This window comes from Macaca mulatta, chromosome 20, assembly GCF_049350105.2.
Source record: "Macaca mulatta isolate MMU2019108-1 chromosome 20, T2T-MMU8v2.0, whole genome shotgun sequence".
NCBI lineage: Eukaryota > Metazoa > Chordata > Mammalia > Primates > Cercopithecidae > Macaca > Macaca mulatta.
The window spans coordinates 35,574,516-35,594,030 of NC_133425.1; positions in this window are offsets into that span (position 1 = coordinate 35,574,516).

Genomic DNA, 19,515 nt, shown 5'->3' on the forward strand with positions numbered 1-19,515 from the left:
GTTATCGGAGGATATTTCCTTTGTCCCTATAGTCTTCAAAGCATCCGAAATATCTGTTCTCAGATTCCACAGAAATGAGGCTAGCAAAGAGATCCACGAAATACAGCTGTAACCCTGTGAGATGAATTAACAGAACACTAAGCAGTTTCTCAGAAAGCTTCTTTCCAGATTTCATCTGAGGATATTTCCTTTTTCACCACAGCCCTCTAAGGGGTTCCAAATATCACTTTGCCAATTCCACAAGAAATGTCTTAGCGAAAGGCTTCTTGAGGGGAAAGCTGTAACTCTGTGAGATGATTTCACAGAACACAAAGAAGTTTCTCAGAAAGCTTCTTTCTCTTTGTTATCGGAGGATAGTTCCTTTGGCCCTATAGTCTCCAAAGGGAACCGAAATATCTGTTCTCAGATTCCACAGAAGTAAGGCTAGCAAAGAGATCGACGAAATACAGATGTAACTCTGTGAGATGAATTAACAGAACACTGAGCAGTTTCTCAGAAAGCTTCTTTTCAGATTTCATCTGAGTATATTTCCTTTTTCACCATAGCCCTCTATGGGCTTCCAAATATTACGTTGCCAATTCCACAGGAACTGTCTTAGTGAAAGGCTTCTTGAGGGGAAAGGTGTAACTCTGTGAGATGATTTCACAGAACACAAAGAAGTTTCTCAGAAAGCTTGTTTCTCTTTGTTATCGGAGGATATTTCCTTTGGCCCTATAGTCGTCAAAGGGATCCGAAATATCTGTTCTCAGATTCCACAGAAATAAGGCTAGCAAAGAGATCCACGAAATACAGATGTAACCCTTTTTGATGAATTAACAGAACACTAAGCAGTTTCCCAGAAAGCTTCTTTCCACATTTCATCTGAGGATATTTCCTTTTTCACCATAGCCCTCTATGGGCTTCTAAATATCACTTTGTCAATTCCACAAGAACTGTCTTAGCGAAAGGCTTCTTGAGGGGAAAGCTGTAACTCGGTGAGATGATTTCACAGAAGACAAAGAAGTTTCTCAGAAAGCTTCTTTCTCTTTGTTATCGGAGGATATTTCCTTTGGCCCTATAATCTCCAAAGGGATCCGAAATATCTGTTCTCAGATTCCACAGAAATAAGGCTAGTAAAGAGATGCACGAAATACAGATATAACTCTGTGAGATGAATTAACAGAACACTAAGCAGTTTCTCAGAAAGCTTCTTTACAGATTTCATCTCAGGATATTTCCTTTTTCACCATAGCCCTCTATGGGCTTCCAAATATCACTTTTCCAATTCCACAAGAACTGTCTTAGCGAAAGGCTTCTTGAGGGGAAAGCTGTAACTCTGTGAGATGATTTCACAGAACACAAAGAAGTTTCTCAGAAAGCTTCTTTCTCTTTGTTATCGGAGGATATTTCCTTTGGCCCTATAGTCTCCAAAGGGATCCGAAATATCTGTTCTCAGATTCCACAGAAATAAGGCTAGCAAAGAGATCCACGAAATACAGATGTAACTCTGTGAGATGAATTAACAGAACACTAAGCAGTTTCTCAGAAAGCTTCTTTCCAGATTTCATCTGAGGATATTTCCTTTTTCACCATAGCCCTCTATGGGCTTCCAAATATCACTTTGCCAATTCCACAAGAACTGTCTTTGAGAAAGGCTTCTTGAGGGGAAATCTGTAACTCTGTGAGATGATTTCACAGAACACAAAGAAATTTCTCAGAAAGTTTCTTTCTCTTTGTTATCGGAGGATATTTCCTTTGGCCCTATAGTCTCCAAAGGGACCCGAAATATCTGTTCTCAGATTCCACAGAAATAAGGCTAGCAAAGAGATCCACGAAATACAGATGTCACTCTGTGAGATGAATTAACAGAACACTAAGCAGTTTCTCAGAAAGCTTCTTTATAGATTTCATCTGAGGTTATTTCCTTTTTCACCATAGCCCTCTATGGGCTTCCAAATATCACTTTGCCAATTCCACAAGTACTGTCTTAGCGAAAGGCTTCTTGAGGGGAAAGCTGTAACTCTGTGAGATGATTTCACAGAACACAAAGAAGTTTCTCAGAAAGCTTCTTTCTCTTTGTTATCGGAGGATATTTCCTTTGGCCCTATGGTCTCCAAAGGGATCCGAAATATCTGTACTCAGATACCACAGAAATAAGGCTAGCAAAGAAATCCACGAAATACAGATGTAACTCTGTGAGATGAATTAACAGAACACTAAGCAGTTTCTCAGAATGCTTCTTTCCATATTTCATCTGAGGATGTTTCCTTTTTCACCACAGCCCTCTACGGGCTTCCAAATATCACTTTGTCAATTCCACAAGAACTGTCTTAGCGAAAGGCTTCTTGAGGGGAAAGCTGTAACTCTGTGAGATGATTTCACAGAACACGAAGAAGTTTCTCAGAAAGCTTTTTTCTCTTTGTTATTGGAGGATATTTCCTTTGGCCCTGTAGTCTCCAAAGGGAACAGAAATATCTGTTCTCAGATTCCACAAAAATAAGGGTAGCAAAGAGATCCACGAAATACAGATGTAACTCTGTGAGACGAATTAACAGAACACTAAGCAGTTTCTCAGAAAGCTTCTTTGCAGATTTCATCTGAGGATATTTCCTTTTTTACCAGAGCCCTCTATGGGCTTCCAAATATCACTTTGCCAATTCCACAAGAACTGTCTTAGCGAAAGGCTTCTTGAGGGGAAAGCTGTAACTCTGTGAGATGATTTCACAGAACACAAAGAAGTTTCTCAGAAAGCTTCTTTCTCTTTGTTATCGGAGGATATTTCCTTTGGCCCTATCGTCTCCATAGGGAACCGAAATATCTGTTCTCAGATTCCACATAAATAAGGCTAGCAAAGAGATCCACGAAATACAGATGTAACTCTGTGAGATGAATTAACAGAACACTAAGCAGTTTCTCAGAAAGCTTCTTTCCAGATTTCATCTGAGGATATTTCCGTTTTCACCATAGCCCTCTATGGGCTTCCAAATATTACGTTGCCAATTCCACAGGAACTGTCTTAGCGAAAGGCTTCTTGAGGGGAAATCTGTAACTCTGTGAGATGATTTCACAGAACACAAAGAAATTTCTCAGAAAGTTTCTTTCTCTTTGTTATCGGAGGATATTTCCTTTGGCCCTATAGTCTCCAAAGGGACCCGAAATATCTCTTCTCAGATTCCACAGAAATAAGGCTAGCAAAGAGATCCACGAAATACAGATGTCACTCTGTGAGATGAATTAACAGAACACTAAGCAGTTTCTCAGAAAGCTTCTTTATAGATTTCATCTGAGGTTATTTCCTTTTTCACCATAGCCCTCTATGGGCTTCCAAATATCACTTTGCCAATTCCACAAGTACTGTCTTAGCGAAAGGCTTCTTGAGGGGAAAGCTGTAACTCTGTGAGATGATTTCACAGAACACAAAGAAGTTTCTCAGAAAGCTTCTTTCTCTTTGTTATCGGAGGATATTTCCTTTGGCCCTATGGTCTCCAAAGGGATCCGAAATATCTGTACTCAGATACCACAGAAATAAGGCTAGCAAAGAAATCCACGAAATACAGATGTAACTCTGTGAGATGAATTAACAGAACACTAAGCAGTTTCTCAGAATGCTTCTTTCCATATTTCATCTGAGGATGTTTCCTTTTTCACCACAGCCCTCTACGGGCTTCCAAATATCACTTTGTCAATTCCACAAGTACTGTCTTAGCGAAAGGCTTCTTGAGGGGAAAGCTGTAACTCTGTGAGATGATTTCACAGAACACAAAGAAGTTTCTCAGAAAGCTTCTTTCTCTTTCTTATCGGAGGATATTTCCTTTGGCCCTATAGTCTCCAAAGGGATCCGAAATATCTGTTCTCAGATTCCACAGAAATAAGGCTAGCAAAGAGATCCACGAAATACAGATGTAACTCTGTGAGATGAATTAACAGAACACTAAGCAGTTTCTCAGAAAGCTTCTTTCCAGATTTCATCTGAGGATATTTCCTTTTTCACCATAGCACTCTATGGGATTCCAAATATCACTTTGCCAATTCCACAAGAACTGTCTTAGCGAAAGGCTTCTTGAGGGGAAAGCTGTGACTCTGTGAGATGATTTCACAGAACACAAAGAAGTTTCTCAGAAAGCTTCTTTCTCTTTGTTATCGGAGGATATTTCCTTTGGCCCTATAGTCTTCAAAGCATCCGAAATATCTGTTCTCAGATTCCACAGAAATGAGGCTAGCAAAGAGATCCACGAAATACAGCTGTAACCCTGTGAGATGAATTAACAGAACACTAAGCAGTTTCTCAGAAAGCTTCTTTCCAGATTTCATCTGAGGATATTTCCTTTTTCACCACAGCCCTCTATGGGCTTCCAAATATCACTTTGCGAATTCCACAAGAACTGTCTTAGCGAAAGGCTTCTTGAGGGGAAAGCTGTAACTCTGTGAGATGATTTCACAGAACACAAAGAAGTTTCTCAGAAAGCTTCTTTCTCTTTGTTATCGGAGGATAGTTCCTTTGGCCCTATAGTCTCCAAAGGGAACCGAAATATCTGTTCTCAGATTCCACAGAAATAAGGCTAGCAAAGAGATCAACGAAATACAGATGTAACTCTGTGAGATGAATTAACAGAACACTAAGCAGTTTCTCAGAAAGCTTCTTTTCAGATTTCATCTGAGTATATTTCCTTTTTCACCATAGCCCTCTATGGGCTTCCAAATATTACGTTGCCAATTCCACAGGAACTGTCTTAGCGAAAGGCTTCTTGAGGGGAAAGGTGTAACTCTGTGAGATGATTTCACAGAACACAAAGAAGTTTCTCAGAAAGCTTGTTTCTCTTTGTTATCGGAGGATATTTCCTTTGGCCCTATAGTCGTCAAAGGGATCCGAAATATCTGTTCTCAGATTCCACAGAAATAAGGCTAGCAAAGAGATCCACGAAATACAGTTGTAACCCTTTTTGATGAATTAACAGAACACTAAGCAGTTTCGCAGAAAGCTTCTTTCCACATTTCATCTGAGGATATTTCCTATTTCACCATAGCCCTCTATGGGCTTCTAAATATCACTTTGTCAATTCCACAAGAACTGTCTTAGCGAAAGGCTTCTTGAGGGGAAAGCTGTAACTCGGTGAGATGATTTCACAGAACACAAAGAAGTTTCTCAGAAAGCTTCTTTCTCTTTGTTATCGGAGGATATTTCCTTTGGCCCTATAGTCTCCAAAGGGATCCGAAATATCTGTTCTCAGATTCCACAGAAATAAGGCTAGCAAAGAGATGCACGAAATACAGATATAACTCTGTGAGATGAATTAACAGAACACTAAGCAGTTTCTCAGAAAGCTTCTTTCCAGATTTCATCTCAGGATATTTCCTTTTTCACCATAGCACTCTATGGGCTTCCAAATATCACTTTTCCAATTCCACAAGAACTGTCTTAGCGAAAGGCTTCTTGAGGGGAAAGCTGTAACTCTGTGAGATGATTTCACAGAACACAAAGAAGTTTCTCAGAAAGCTTCTTTCTCTTTGTTATCGGAGGATATTTCCTTTGGCCCTATAGTCTCCAAAGGGATCCGAAATATCTGTTCTCAGATTCCACAGAAATAAGGCTAGCAAAGAGATCCACGAAATACAGATGTCACTCTGTGAGATGAATTAACAGAACACTAAGCAGTTTCTCAGAAAGCTTCTTTCCAGATTTCATCTGAGGATATTTCCTTTTTCACCATAGCCCTCTATGGGCTTCCAAATATCACTTTGCCAATTCCACAAGTACTGTCTTAGCGAAAGGCTTCTTGAGGGCAAATCTGTAACTCTGTGAGATGATTTCACAGAACACAAAGAAGTTTCTCAGAAAGCTTCTTTCTCTTTGTTATCGGAGGATATTTCCTTTGGCCCTATAGTCTCCAAAGGGATCCGAAATATCTGTTCTCAGATTCCACAGAAATAAGGCTAGCAAAGAGATCCACGAAATACAGATGTAACTCTGTGAGATGAATTAACAGAACACTAAGCAGTTTCTCAGAAAGCTTCTTTCCAGATTTCATCTGAGGATATTTCCTTTTTCACCACAGCCCTCTATGGGCTTCCAAATATCACTTTGCCAATTCCACAAGAACTGTCTTAGCGAAAGGCTTCTTGAGGGGAAAGCTGTAACTCTGTGAGATGATTTCACAGAACACAAAGAAGTTTCTCAGAAAGCTTCTTTCTCTTTGTTATCGGAGGATAGTTCCTTTGGCCCTATAGTCTCCAAAGGGAACCGAAATATCTGTTCTCAGATTCCACAGAAATAAGGCTAGCAAAGAGATCGACGAAATACAGATGTAACTCTGTGAGATGAATTAACAGAACACTAAGCAGTTTCTCAGAAAGCTTCTTTTCAGATTTCATCTGAGTATACTTCCTTTTTCACCATAGCCCTCTATGGGCTTCCAAATATTACGTTGCCAATTCCACAGGAACTGTCTTAGCGAAAGGCTTCTTGAGGAGAAAGCTGTAACTCTGTGAGATGATTTCACAGAACACAAAGAAGTTTCTCAGAAAGCTTCTTTCTCTTTGTTATCGGAGGATATTTCCTTTGGCCCTATAGTCGTCAAAGGGATCCGAAATATCTGTTCTCAGATTCCACAGAAATAAGGCTAGCAAAGAGATCCACGAAATACAGTTGTAACCCTTTTTGATGAATTAACAGAACACTAAGCAGTTTCGCAGAAAGCTTCTTTCCACATTTCATCTGAGGATATTTCCTATTTCACCATAGCCCTCTATGGGCTTCTAAATATCACTTTGTCAATTCCACAAGAACTGTCTTAGCGAAAGGCTTCTTGAGGGGAAAGCTGTAACTCGGTGAGATGATTTCACAGAACACAAAGAAGTTTCTCAGAAAGCTTCTTTCTCTTTGTTATCGGAGGATATTTCCTTTGGCCCTATAGTCTCCAAAGGGATCCGAAATATCTGTTCTCAGATTCCACAGAAATAAGGCTAGCAAAGAGATGCACGAAATACAGATATAACTCTGTGAGATGAATTAACAGAACACTAAGCAGTTTCTCAGAAAGCTTCTTTCCAGATTTCATCTCAGGATATTTCCTTTTTCACCATAGCACTCTATGGGCTTCCAAATATCACTTTTCCAATTCCACAAGAACTGTCTTAGCGAAAGGCTTCTTGAGGGGAAAGCTGTAACTCTGTGAGATGATTTCACAGAACACAAAGAAGTTTCTCAGAAAGCTTCTTTCTCTTTGTTATCGGAGGATATTTCCTTTGGCCCTATAGTCTCCAAAGGGATCCGAAATATCTGTTCTCAGATTCCACAGAAATAAGGCTAGCAAAGAGATCCACGAAATACAGATGTCACTCTGTGAGATGAATTAACAGAACACTAAGCAGTTTCTCAGAAAGCTTCTTTCCAGATTTCATCTGAGGATATTTCCTTTTTCACCATAGCCCTCTATGGGCTTCCAAATATCACTTTGCCAATTCCACAAGTACTGTCTTAGCGAAAGGCTTCTTGAGGGCAAATCTGTAACTCTGTGAGATGATTTCACAGAACACAAAGAAGTTTCTCAGAAAGCTTCTTTCTCTTTGTTATCGGAGGATATTTCCTTTGGCCCTATAGTCTCCAAAGGGATCCGAAATATCTGTTCTCAGATTCCACAGAAATAAGGCTAGCAAAGAGATCCACGAAATACAGATGTAACTCTGTGAGATGAATTAACAGAACACTAAGCAGTTTCTCAGAAAGCTTCTTTCCAGATTTCATCTGAGGATATTTCCTTTTTCACCACAGCCCTCTATGGGCTTCCAAATATCACTTTGCCAATTCCACAAGAACTGTCTTAGCGAAAGGCTTCTTGAGGGGAAAGCTGTAACTCTGTGAGATGATTTCACAGAACACAAAGAAGTTTCTCAGAAAGCTTCTTTCTCTTTGTTATCGGAGGATAGTTCCTTTGGCCCTATAGTCTCCAAAGGGAACCGAAATATCTGTTCTCAGATTCCACAGAAATAAGGCTAGCAAAGAGATCGACGAAATACAGATGTAACTCTGTGAGATGAATTAACAGAACACTAAGCAGTTTCTCAGAAAGCTTCTTTTCAGATTTCATCTGAGTATACTTCCTTTTTCACCATAGCCCTCTATGGGCTTCCAAATATTACGTTGCCAATTCCACAGGAACTGTCTTAGCGAAAGGCTTCTTGAGGAGAAAGCTGTAACTCTGTGAGATGATTTCACAGAACACAAAGAAGTTTCTCAGAAAGCTTCTTTCTCTTTGTTATCGGAGGATATTTCCTTTGGCCCTATAGTCGTCAAAGGGATCCGAAATATCTGTTCTCAGATTCCACAGAAATAAGGCTAGCAAAGAGATCCACGAAATACAGATGTAACTCTGTGAGATGAATTAACAGAACACTAAGCAGTTTCTCAGAAAGCTTCTTTCCAGATTTCATCTGAGGATATTTCCTTTTTCACCATAGCCCTCTATGGGCTTCTAAATATCACTTTGTCAATTCCACAAGAACTGTCTTAGCGAAAGGCTTCTTGAGGGGAAAGCTGTAACTCGGTGAGATGATTTCACAGAACACAAAGAAGTTTCTCAGAAAGCTTCTTTCTCTTTGTTATCGGAGGATATTTCCTTTGGCCCTATAGTCTCCAAAGGGATCCGAAATATCTGTTCTCAGATTCCACAGAAATAAGGCTAGCAAAGAGATGCACGAAATACAGATATAACTCTGTGAGATGAATTAACAGAACACTAAGCAGTTTCTCAGAAAGCTTCTTTCCAGATTTCATCTGAGGATATTTCCTTTTTCACCATAGCCCTCTATGGGCTTCCAAATATCACTTTTCCAATTCCACAAGAACTGTCTTAGCGAAAGGCTTCTTGAGGGGAAAGCTGTAACTCTGTGAGATGATTTCACAGAACACAAAGAAGTTTCTCAGAAAGCTTCTTTCTCTTTGTTATCGGAGGATATTTCCTTTGGCCCTATAGTCTCCAAAGGGATCCGAAATATCTGTTCTCAGATTCCACAGAAATAAGGCTAGCAAAGAGATCCACGAAATACAGATGTAACTCTGTGAGATGAATTAACAGAACACTAAGCAGTTTCTCAGAAAGCTTCTTTCCAGATTTCATCTGAGGATATTTCCTTTTTCACCATAGCCCTCAATGGGCTTCCAAATATCACTTTGCCAATTCCACAAGAACTGTCTTAGCGAAAGGCTTCTTGAGTGGAAAGCTGTAACTCTGTGAGATGATTTCACAGAACACAAAGAAGTTTCTCAGAAAGCTTCTTTCTCTTTGTTATCGGAGGATATTTCCTTTGGCCCTATAGTCTCCAAAGGGATCCGAAATATCTGTTCTCAGATTCCACAGAAATAAGGCCAGCAAAGAGATCCACGAAATACAGATGTAACTCTGTGAGATGAATTAACAGAACACTAAGCAGTTTCTCAGAAAGCTTCTTTCCAGATTTCATCTGAGGATATTTCCTTTTTCACCATAGCCCTCTATGGGCTTCCAAATATCACTTTGCCAATTCCACAAGAACTGTCTTTGAGAAAGGCTTCTTGAGGGGAAAGCTGTAACTCTGTGAGATGATTTCACAGAACACAAAGAAATTTCTCAGAAAGCTTCTTTCTCTTTGTTATCGGAGGATATTTCCTTTGGCCCTATAGTCTCCAAAGGGATCCGAAATATCTGTTCTCAGATTCCACAGAAATAAGGCTAGCAAAGAGATCCACGAAATACAGATGTAACTCTGTGAGATGAATTAACAGAACACTAAGCAGTTTCTCAGAAAGCTTCTTTCCAGATTTCATCTGAGGATATTTCCTTTTTCACCATAGCCCTCTATGGGCTTCCAAATATCACTTTGCCAATTCCACAAGAACTGTCTTTGTGAAAGGCTTCTTGAGGGGAAATCTGTAACTCTGTGAGATGATTTCACAGAACACAAAGAAATTTCTCAGAAAGTTTCTTTCTCTTTGTTATCGGAGGATATTTCCTTTGGCCCTATAATCTCCAAAGGGACCCGAAATATCTGTTCTCAGATTCCACAGAAATAAGGCTAGCAAAGAGATCCACGAAATACAGATGTCACTCTGTGAGATGAATTAACACAACACTAAGCAGTTTCTCAGAAAGCTTCTTTCCAGATTTCATCTGAGGATATTTCCTTTTTCACCATAGCCCTCTATGGGCTTCCAAATATCACTTTGCCAATTCCACAAGTACTGTCTTAGCGAAAGGCTTCTTGAGGAGAAATCTGTAACTCTCTGAGATGATTTCACAGAACACAAAGAAGTTTCTCAGAAAGCTTCTTTCTCTTTGTTATCGGAGGATATTTCCTTTGGCCCTATAGTCTCCAAAGGGATCCGAAATATCTGTTCTCAGATTCCACAGAAATAAGGCTAGCAAAGAGATCCACGAAATACAGATGTAACTCTGTGAGATGAATTAACAGAACACTAAGCAGTTTCTCAGAAAGCTTCTTTCCAGATTTCATCTGAGGATATTTCCTTTTTCACCATAGCACTCTATGGGCTTCCAAATATCACTTTGCCAATTCCACAAGAACTGTCTTAGCGAAAGGCTTCTTGAGGGGAAAGCTGTAACTCTGTAAGATGATTTCACAGAACACAAAGAAGTTTCTCAGAAAGCTTCTTTCTCTTTGTTATCGGAGGATATTTCCTTTGGCCCTATAGTCTCCAAAGGGATCCGAAATATCTGTTCTCAGATTCCACAGAAATAAGGCTAGCAAAGAGATCCACGAAATACAGATGTAACTCTGTGAGATGAATTAACAGAACACTAAGCAGTTTCTCAGAAAGCTTCTTTCCAGATTTGATCTGAGGATATTTCCTTTTTCACCATAGCCCTCTATGGGCTTCCAAATATCACTTTGCCAATTCCACAAGAACTGTCTTAGCGAAAGGCTTCTTGAGTGGAAAGCTGTAACTCTGTGAGATGATTTCACAGAACACAAAGAAGTTTCTCAGAAAGCTTCTTTCTCTTTGTTATCGGAGGATATTTCCTTTGGCCCTATAGTCTCCAAATGGATCCGAAATATCTGTTCTCAGATTCCACAGAAATAAGGTTAGCAAAGAGATCCACGAAATACAGATGTAACTCTGTGAGATGAATTAACAGAACACTAAGCAGTTTCTCAGAAAGCTTCTTTCCAGATTTCATCTGAGGATATTTCCTTTTTCACCATAGCCCTCTATGGGCTTCCAAATATCACTTTGCCAATTCCACAAGTACTGTCTTAGCGAAAGGCTTCTTGAGGGGAAACCTGTAACTCTGTGAGATGATTTCACAGAACACGAAGAAGTTTCTCAGAAAGCTTCTTTCTCTTTGTTATCGGAGGATATTTCCTTTGGCCCTATAGTCTCCAAAGGGATCCGAAATATCTGTTCTCAGATTCCACAGAAATAAGGCTAGCAAAGAGATCCACGAAATACAGATGTAACTCTGTGAGATGAATTAACAGAACACTAAGCAGTTTCTCAGAAAGCTTCTTTCCAGATTTGATCTGAGGATATTTCCTTTTTCACCATAGCCCTCTATGGGCTTCCAAATATCACTTTGCCAATTCCACAAGAACTGTCTTAGCGAAAGGCTTCTTGAGTGGAAAGCTGTAACTCTGTGAGATGATTTCACAGAACACAAAGAAGTTTCTCAGAAAGCTTCTTTCTCTTTGTTATCGGAGGATATTTCCTTTGGCCCTATAGTCTCCAAATGGATCCGAAATATCTGTTCTCAGATTCCACAGAAATAAGGTTAGCAAAGAGATCCACGAAATACAGATGTAACTCTGTGAGATGAATTAACAGAACACTAAGCAGTTTCTCAGAAAGCTTCTTTCCAGATTTCATCTGAGGATATTTCCTTTTTCAACATAGCCCTCTATGGGCTTCCAAATATCACTTTGCCAATTCCACAAGTACTGTCTTAGCGAAAGGCTTCTTGAGGGGAAACCTGTAACTCTGTGAGATGATTTCACAGAACACGAAGAAGTTTCTCAGAAAGCTTCTTTCTCTTTGTTATCGGAGGATATTTCCTTTGGCCCTATAGTCTCCAAAGGGATCCGAAATATCTGTTCTCAGATTCCACAGAAATAAGGCTAGCAAAGAGATCCACGAAATACAGATGTAACTCTGTGAGATGAATTAACAGAACACTAAGCAGTTTCTCAGAAAGCTTCTTTCCAGATTTCATCTGAGGATATTTCCTTTTTCACCATAGCCCTCTATGGGCTTCCAAATATCACTTGGCCAATTCCACAAGAACTGTCTTAGCGAAAGGCTTCTTGAGAGGAAATTGGTAACTCTGAGAGATGATTTCACAGAACACAAAGAAGTTCCTCAGAAAGCTTCTTTCTCTTTGTTATCGGAGGATATTTCCTTTGGCCCTATAGTCTCTAAAGTGATCTGAAATATCTGTTCTCAGATTCCACAGAAATAAGGCTAGCAAAGAAATCCACGAAATACAGATGTAACTCTGTGAGATGAATTAACAGAACACTAAGCAGTTTCTCAGAAAGCTTCTTTCCAGATTTCATCTGAGGATATTTCCTTTTTCACCATAGCCCTCTATGGGCTTCCAAATATCACTTTGCCAATTCCACAAGAACTGTCTTTGAGAAAGGCTTCTTGAGGGGAAAGCTGTAACTCTGTGAGATGATTTCACAGAACACAAAGGAATTTCTCAGAAAGCTTCTTTCTCTTTGTTATCGGAGGATATTTCCCTTGGCCCTATAGTCTCCAAAGGGATCCGAAATATCTGTTCTCAGATTCCACAGAAATAAGGCTAGCAAGGAGATCCACGAAATACAGATGTAAGTCTGTGAGATGAATTAAAAGAACACTAAGCAGTTTCTCAGAAAGCTTCTTTCCAGATTTCATCTGACGATATTTCCTTTTCACCGTAGCCCTCTAAGGGCTTCCAAAAATCACTTTTCCAATTCCACATGTACTGTCTTAGAGAAAGGCTTCTTGAGGGGAAATCTGTAACTCTGTGAGATGATTTCACAGAACACAAAGAAGTTTCTCAGAAAGCTTCTTTCTCTTTGTTATCGGAGGATATTTCCTTTGGCCATATAGTCTCCAAAGGGATCAGAAATATCTGTTCTCAGATTCCACAGAAATAAGGCTAGCAAGGATATCCACGAAATACAGATGTAACTCTGTGAGATGAATTAACAGAACACTAAGCAGTTTCTCAGAAAGCTTCTTTCCAGATTTCATCTCAGGATATTTCCTTTTTCACCGTAGCCCTCTAGATGCTTCCAAATATCACTTTGCCAATTCCACAAGAACTGTCTTAGCGAAAGGCTTCTTGAGTGGAAAGCTGTAACTCTGTGAGATGATTTCACAGAACACAAAGAAGTTTCTCAGAAAGCTTCTTTCTCTTTGTTATCGGAGGATATTTCCTTTGGCCCTATAGTCTCCAAAGGGATCCGAAATATCTGTTCTCAGACACAACAGAAATAAGGCTAGCAAAGAGATCCACGAAATACAGATGTAACTCTGTGAGATGAATTAACAGAACACTAAGCAGTTTCTCAGAAAGCTTCTTTCCAGATTTCATCTGAGGATATTTCCTTTTTCACCATAGCCCTCTATGGGCTTCCAAATATCACTTTGCCAATTCCACAAGAACTGTCTTTGAGAAAGACTCCTTGAGGGGAAAGCTGTAACTCTGTCAGATGATTTCACAGAACACAAAGAATTTTCTCATAAAGCTTCTTTCTCTTTGTTATCGGAGGATATTTCCTTTGGCCCTATTGTCTCCAATGGGATCCGAAATATCTGTTCTCAGATTCCACAGAAATAAGGCTAGCAAAGAGATCCACGAAATACAGATGTAACTCTGTGAGATGAATTAACAGAACACTAAGCAGTTTCTCAGAAAGCTTCTTTCCAGATTTCATCTGAGGATATTTCCTTTTTCACCATAGCCCTCTAAGGGCTTCCAAATATCACTTTGCCATTTCCACAAGAACTGTCTTTGAGAAAGGCTTCTTTAGGGGAAATCTGTAACTCTGTGAGATGATTTCACAGAACACAAAGAAATTTCTCAGAAAGTTTCTTTCTCTTTGTTATCGGAGGATATTTCCTTTGGCCCTATAGTCTCCAAAGGGATCCGAAATATCTGTTCTCAGATTCCACAGAAATAAGGCTAGCAAAGAGATCCACGAAATACAGATGTAACTCTGTGAGATGAATTAACAGAACACTAAGCAGTTTCTCAGAAAGCTTCTTTCCAGATTTCATCTCAGGATATTTCCTTTTTCACCATAGCCCTCTATGGGCTTCCAAATATCACTTTGCCAATTCCACAAGAACTGTCTTAGCGAAAGGCTTCTTGAGGGGAAACCTGTAACTCTGTGAGATGATTTCACAAAACACAAAGAAGTTTCTCAGAAAGCTTCTTTCTCTTTGTTATCGGAGGATATTTCCTTTGGCCCTATAGTCTCCAAAGGGATCCGAAATATCTGTTCTCAGATTCCACAGAAATAAGGCTAGCAAAGAGATCCACGAAATACAGATGTAACTGTGTGAGATGAATTAACAGAACACTAAGCAGTTTCTCAGAAAGCTTCTTTCCAGATTTCATCTGAGGATATTTCCTTTTTCACCATAGCCCTCTATGGGCTTCCAAATATCACTTTGCCAATTCCACAAGAACTGTCTTAGCGAAAGGCTTCTTGAGTGGAAATCTGTAACTCTGTGAGATGATTTCACAGAACACAAAGAAGTTCCTCAGAAAGCTTCTTTCTCTTTGTTATCGGAGGATATTTCCTTTGGCCCTATAGTCTCCAAAGGATCGGAAATATCTGTTCTCAGATTCCACAGAAATAAGGCTAGCAAAGAAATCCACGAAATACAGATGTAACTCTGTGAGATGAATTAACAGAACACTAAGCAGTTTCTCAGAAAGCTTCTTTCCATATTTCATCTGAGGATATTTCCTTTTTCACCATAGCCCTCTATGGGCTTCCAAATATCACTTTGCCAATTCCACAAGAACTGTCTTTGAGAAAGGCTTCTTGAGGGGAAAGCTGTAACTCTGTGAGATGATTTCACAGAACACAAAGGAATTTCTCAGAAAGCTTCTTTCTCTTTGTTATCGGAGGATATTTCCCTTGGCCCTATAGACTCCAAAGAGATCCGAAATATCTGTTCTCAGATTCCACAGATATAAGGCTAGCAAAGAGATCCACGAAATACAGATGTAACTCTGTCAGATGAATTAACAGAACACTAAGCAGTTTCTCAGAAAGCTTCTTTCCAGATTTCATCTGAGGATATTTCCTTTTTCACCATAGCCCTCTATGGGCTTCCAAATATCACTTTGCCAATTCCACAAGAACTGTCTTTGAGAAAGGCTTCTTGAAGGGAAAGCTGTAACTCTGTGAGATGATTTCACAGAACACAAAGAAATTTCTCAGAAAGCTTCTTTCTCTTTGTTATCGGAGGATATTTCCTTTGGCCCTATAGTCTCCAAAGGGATCCGAAATATCTGTTCTCAGATTCCACAGAAATAAGGCTAGCAAAGAGATCCACGAAATACAGATGTAACTCTGTGAGATGAATTAACAGAACACTAAGCAGTTTCTCAGAAAGCTTCTTTCCAGATTTCATCTGAGGATATTTCCTTTTTCACCATAGCCCTCTATGGGCTTCCAAATATCACTTTGCCAATTCCACAAGAACTGTCTTTGTGAAAGGCTTCTTGAGGGGAAATCTGTAACTCTGTGAGATGATTTCACAGAACACAAAGAAATTTCTCAGAAAGTTTCTTTCTCTTTGTTATCGGAGGATATTTCCTTTGGCCCTATAATCTCCAAAGGGACCCGAAATATCTGTTCTCAGATTCCACAGAAATAAGGCTAGCAAAGAGATCCACGAAATACAGATGTCACTCTGTGAGATGAATTAACAGAACCCTAAGCAGTTTCTCAGAAAGCTTCTTTCCAGATTTCATCTGAGGATATTTCCTTTTTCACCATAGCCCTCTATGGGCTTCCAAATATCACTTTGCCAATTCCACAAGTACTGTCTTAGCGAAAGGCTTCTTGAGGGGAAATCTGTAACTCTGTGAGATGATTTCACAGAACACAAAGAAGTTTCTCAGAAAGCTTCTTTCTCTTTGTTATCGGAGGATATTTCCTTTGGCCCTATAGTCTCCAAAGGGATCCGAAATATCTGTTCTCAGATTCCACAGAAATAAGGCTAGCAAAGAGATCCACGAAATACAGATGTAACTCTGTGAGATGAATTAACAGAACACTAAGCAGTTTCTCAGAAAGCTTCTTTCCAGATTTCATCTGAGGATATTTCCTTTTTCACCATAGCACTCTATGGGCTTCCAAATATCACTTTGCCAATTCCACAAGAACTGTCTTAGCGAAAGGCTTCTTGAGGGGAAAGCTGTAACTCTGTGAGATGATTTCACAGAACACAAAGAAGTTTCTCAGAAAGCTTCTTTCTCTTTGTTATCGGAGGATATTTCCTTTGGCCCTATAGTCTCCAAAGGGATCCGAAATATCTGTTCTCAGATTCCACAGAAATAAGGCTAGCAAAGAGATCCACGAAATACAGATGTAACTCTGTGAGATGAATTAACAGAACACTAAGCAGTTTCTCAGAAAGCTTCTTTCCAGATTTGATCTGAGGATATTTCCTTTTTCACCATAGCCCTCTATGGGCTTCCAAATATCACTTTGCCAATTCCACAAGAACTGTCTTAGCGAAAGGCTTCTTGAGTGGAAAGCTGTAACTCTGTGAGATGATTTCACAGAACACAAAGAAGTTTCTCAGAAAGCTTCTTTCTCTTTGTTATCGGAGGATATTTCCTTTGGCCCTATAGTCTCCAAATGGATCCGAAATATCTGTTCTCAGATTCCACAGAAATAAGGTTAGCAAAGAGATACACGAAATACAGATGTAACTCTGTGAGATGAATTAACAGAACACTAAGCAGCTTCTCAGAAAGCTTCTTTCCAGATTTCATCTGAGGATATTTCCTTTTTCACCATAGCCCTCTATGGGCTTCCAAATATCACTTTGCCAATTCCACAAGTACTGTCTTAGCGAAAGGCTTCTTGAGGGGAAACCTGTAACTCTGTGAGATGATTTCACAGAACACAAAGAAGTTTCTCAGAAAGCTTCTTTCTCTTTGTTATCGGAGGATATTTCCTTTGGCCCTATAGTCTCCAAAGGGATCCGAAATATCTGTTCTCAGATTCCACAGAAATAAGGCTAGCAAAGAGATCCACGAAATACAGATGTAACTCTGTGAGATGAATTAACAGAACACTAAGCAGTTTCTCAGAAAGCTTCTTTCCAGATTTCATCTGAGGATATTTCCTTTTTCACCATAGCCCTCTATGGGCTTCCAAATATCACTTGGCCAATTCCACAAGAACTGTCTTAGCGAAAGGCTTCTTGAGTGGAAAGCTGTAACTCTGTGAGATGATTTCACAGAACACAAAGAAGTTCCTGAGAAAGCTTCTTTCTCTTTGTTATCGGAGGATATTTCCTTTGGCCCTATAGTCTCTAAAGTGATCTGAAATATCTGTTCTCAGATTCCACAGAAATAAGGCTAGCAAAGAAATCCACGAAATACAGATGTAACTCTGTGAGATGAATTAACAGAACACTAAGCAGTTTCTCAGAAAGCTTCTTTCCATATTTCATCTGAGGATATTTCCTTTTTCACCATAGCCCTCTATGTGCTTCCAAATATCACTTTGCCAATTCCACAAGAACTGTCTTTGAGAAAGGCTTCTCGAGGGGAAAGCTGTAACTCTGTGAGATGATTTCACAGAACACAAAGGAATTTCTCAGAAAGCTTCTTTCTCATTGTTATCGGAGGATATTTCCCTTGGCCCTATAGTCTCCAAAGGGATCCGAAATATCTGTTCTCAGATTCCACAGAAATAAGGCTAGCAAGGAGATCCACGAAATACGGATGTAAGTCTGTGAGATGAATTATCAGAACACTAAGCAGTTTCTCAGAAAGCTTCTTTCCAGATTTCATCTGACGATATTTCCTTTTCACCGTAGCCCTCTAAGGGCTTCCAAATATCACTTTTCCAATTCCACATGTACTGTCTTAGAGAAAGGCTTCTTGAGGGGAAATCTGTAACTCTGTGAGATGATTTCACAGAACACAAAGAAGTTTCTCAGAAAGCTTCTTTCTCTTTGTTATCGGAGGATATTTCCTTTGGCCATATAGTCTCCAAAGGGATCAGAAATATCTGTTCTCAGATTCCACAGAAATAAGGCTAGCAAGGATATCCACGAAATACAGATGTAACTCTGTGAGATGAATTAACAGAACACTAAGCAGTTTCTCAGAAAGCTTCTTTCCAGATTTCATCTCAGGATATTTCCTTTTTCACCATAGCCCTCTAGATGCTTCCAAATATCACTTTGCCAATTCCACAAGAACTGTCTTAGCGAAAGGCTTCTTGAGTGGAAAGCTGTAACTCTGTGAGATGATTTCACAGAACACAAAGAAGTTTCTCAGAAAGCTTCTTTCTCTTTGTTATCGGAGGATATTTCCTTTGGCCCTATAGTCTCCAAAGGGATCCGAAATATCTGTTCTCAGACACCACAGAAATAAGGCTAGCAAAGAGATCCACGAAATACAGATGTAACTCTGTGAGATGAATTAACAGAACACTAAGCAGTTTCTCAGAAAGCTTCTTTCCAGATTTCATCTGAGGATATTTCCTTTTTCACCATAGCCCTCTATGGGCTTCCAAATATCACTTTGCCAATTCCACAAGAACTGTCTTTGAGAAAGGCTCCTTGAGGGGAAAGCTGTAACTCTGTCAGATGATTTCACAGAACACAAAGAAATTTCTCAGAAAGCTTCTTTCTCTTTGTTATCGGAGGATATTTCCTTTGGCCCTATTGTCTCCAAAGGGATCCGAAATATCTGTTCTCAGATTCCACAGAAATAAGGCTAGCAAAGAGATCCACGAAATACAGATGTAACTCTGTGAGATGAATTAACAGAACACTAAGCAGTTTCTCAGAAAGCTTCTTTCCAGATTTCATCTGAGGATATTTCCTTTTTCACCATAGCCCTCTATGGGCTTCCAAATATCACTTTGCCAATTCCACAAGAACTGTCTTTGAGAAAGGCTTCTTGAGGCGAAATCTGTAACTCTGTGAGATGATTTCACAGAACACAAAGAAATTTCTCAGAAAGTTTCTCTCTCTTTGTTATCCGAGGATATTTCCTTTGGCCCTATAGTCTCCAAAGGGATCCGAAATATCTGTTCTCAGATTCCACAGAAATAAGGCTAGCAAAGAGATCCACGAAATACAGATGTAACTCTGTGAGATGAATTAACAGAACACTAAGCAGTTTCTCAGAAAGCTTCTTTATAGATTTCATCTGAGGATATTTCCTTTTTCACCATAGCCCTCTATGGGCTTCCAAATATCACTTTGCAAATTCCACAAGTACTGTCTTAGCGAAAGGCTTCTTGAGGGGAAATCTGTTACTCTGTGAGATGATTTCACAGAACACA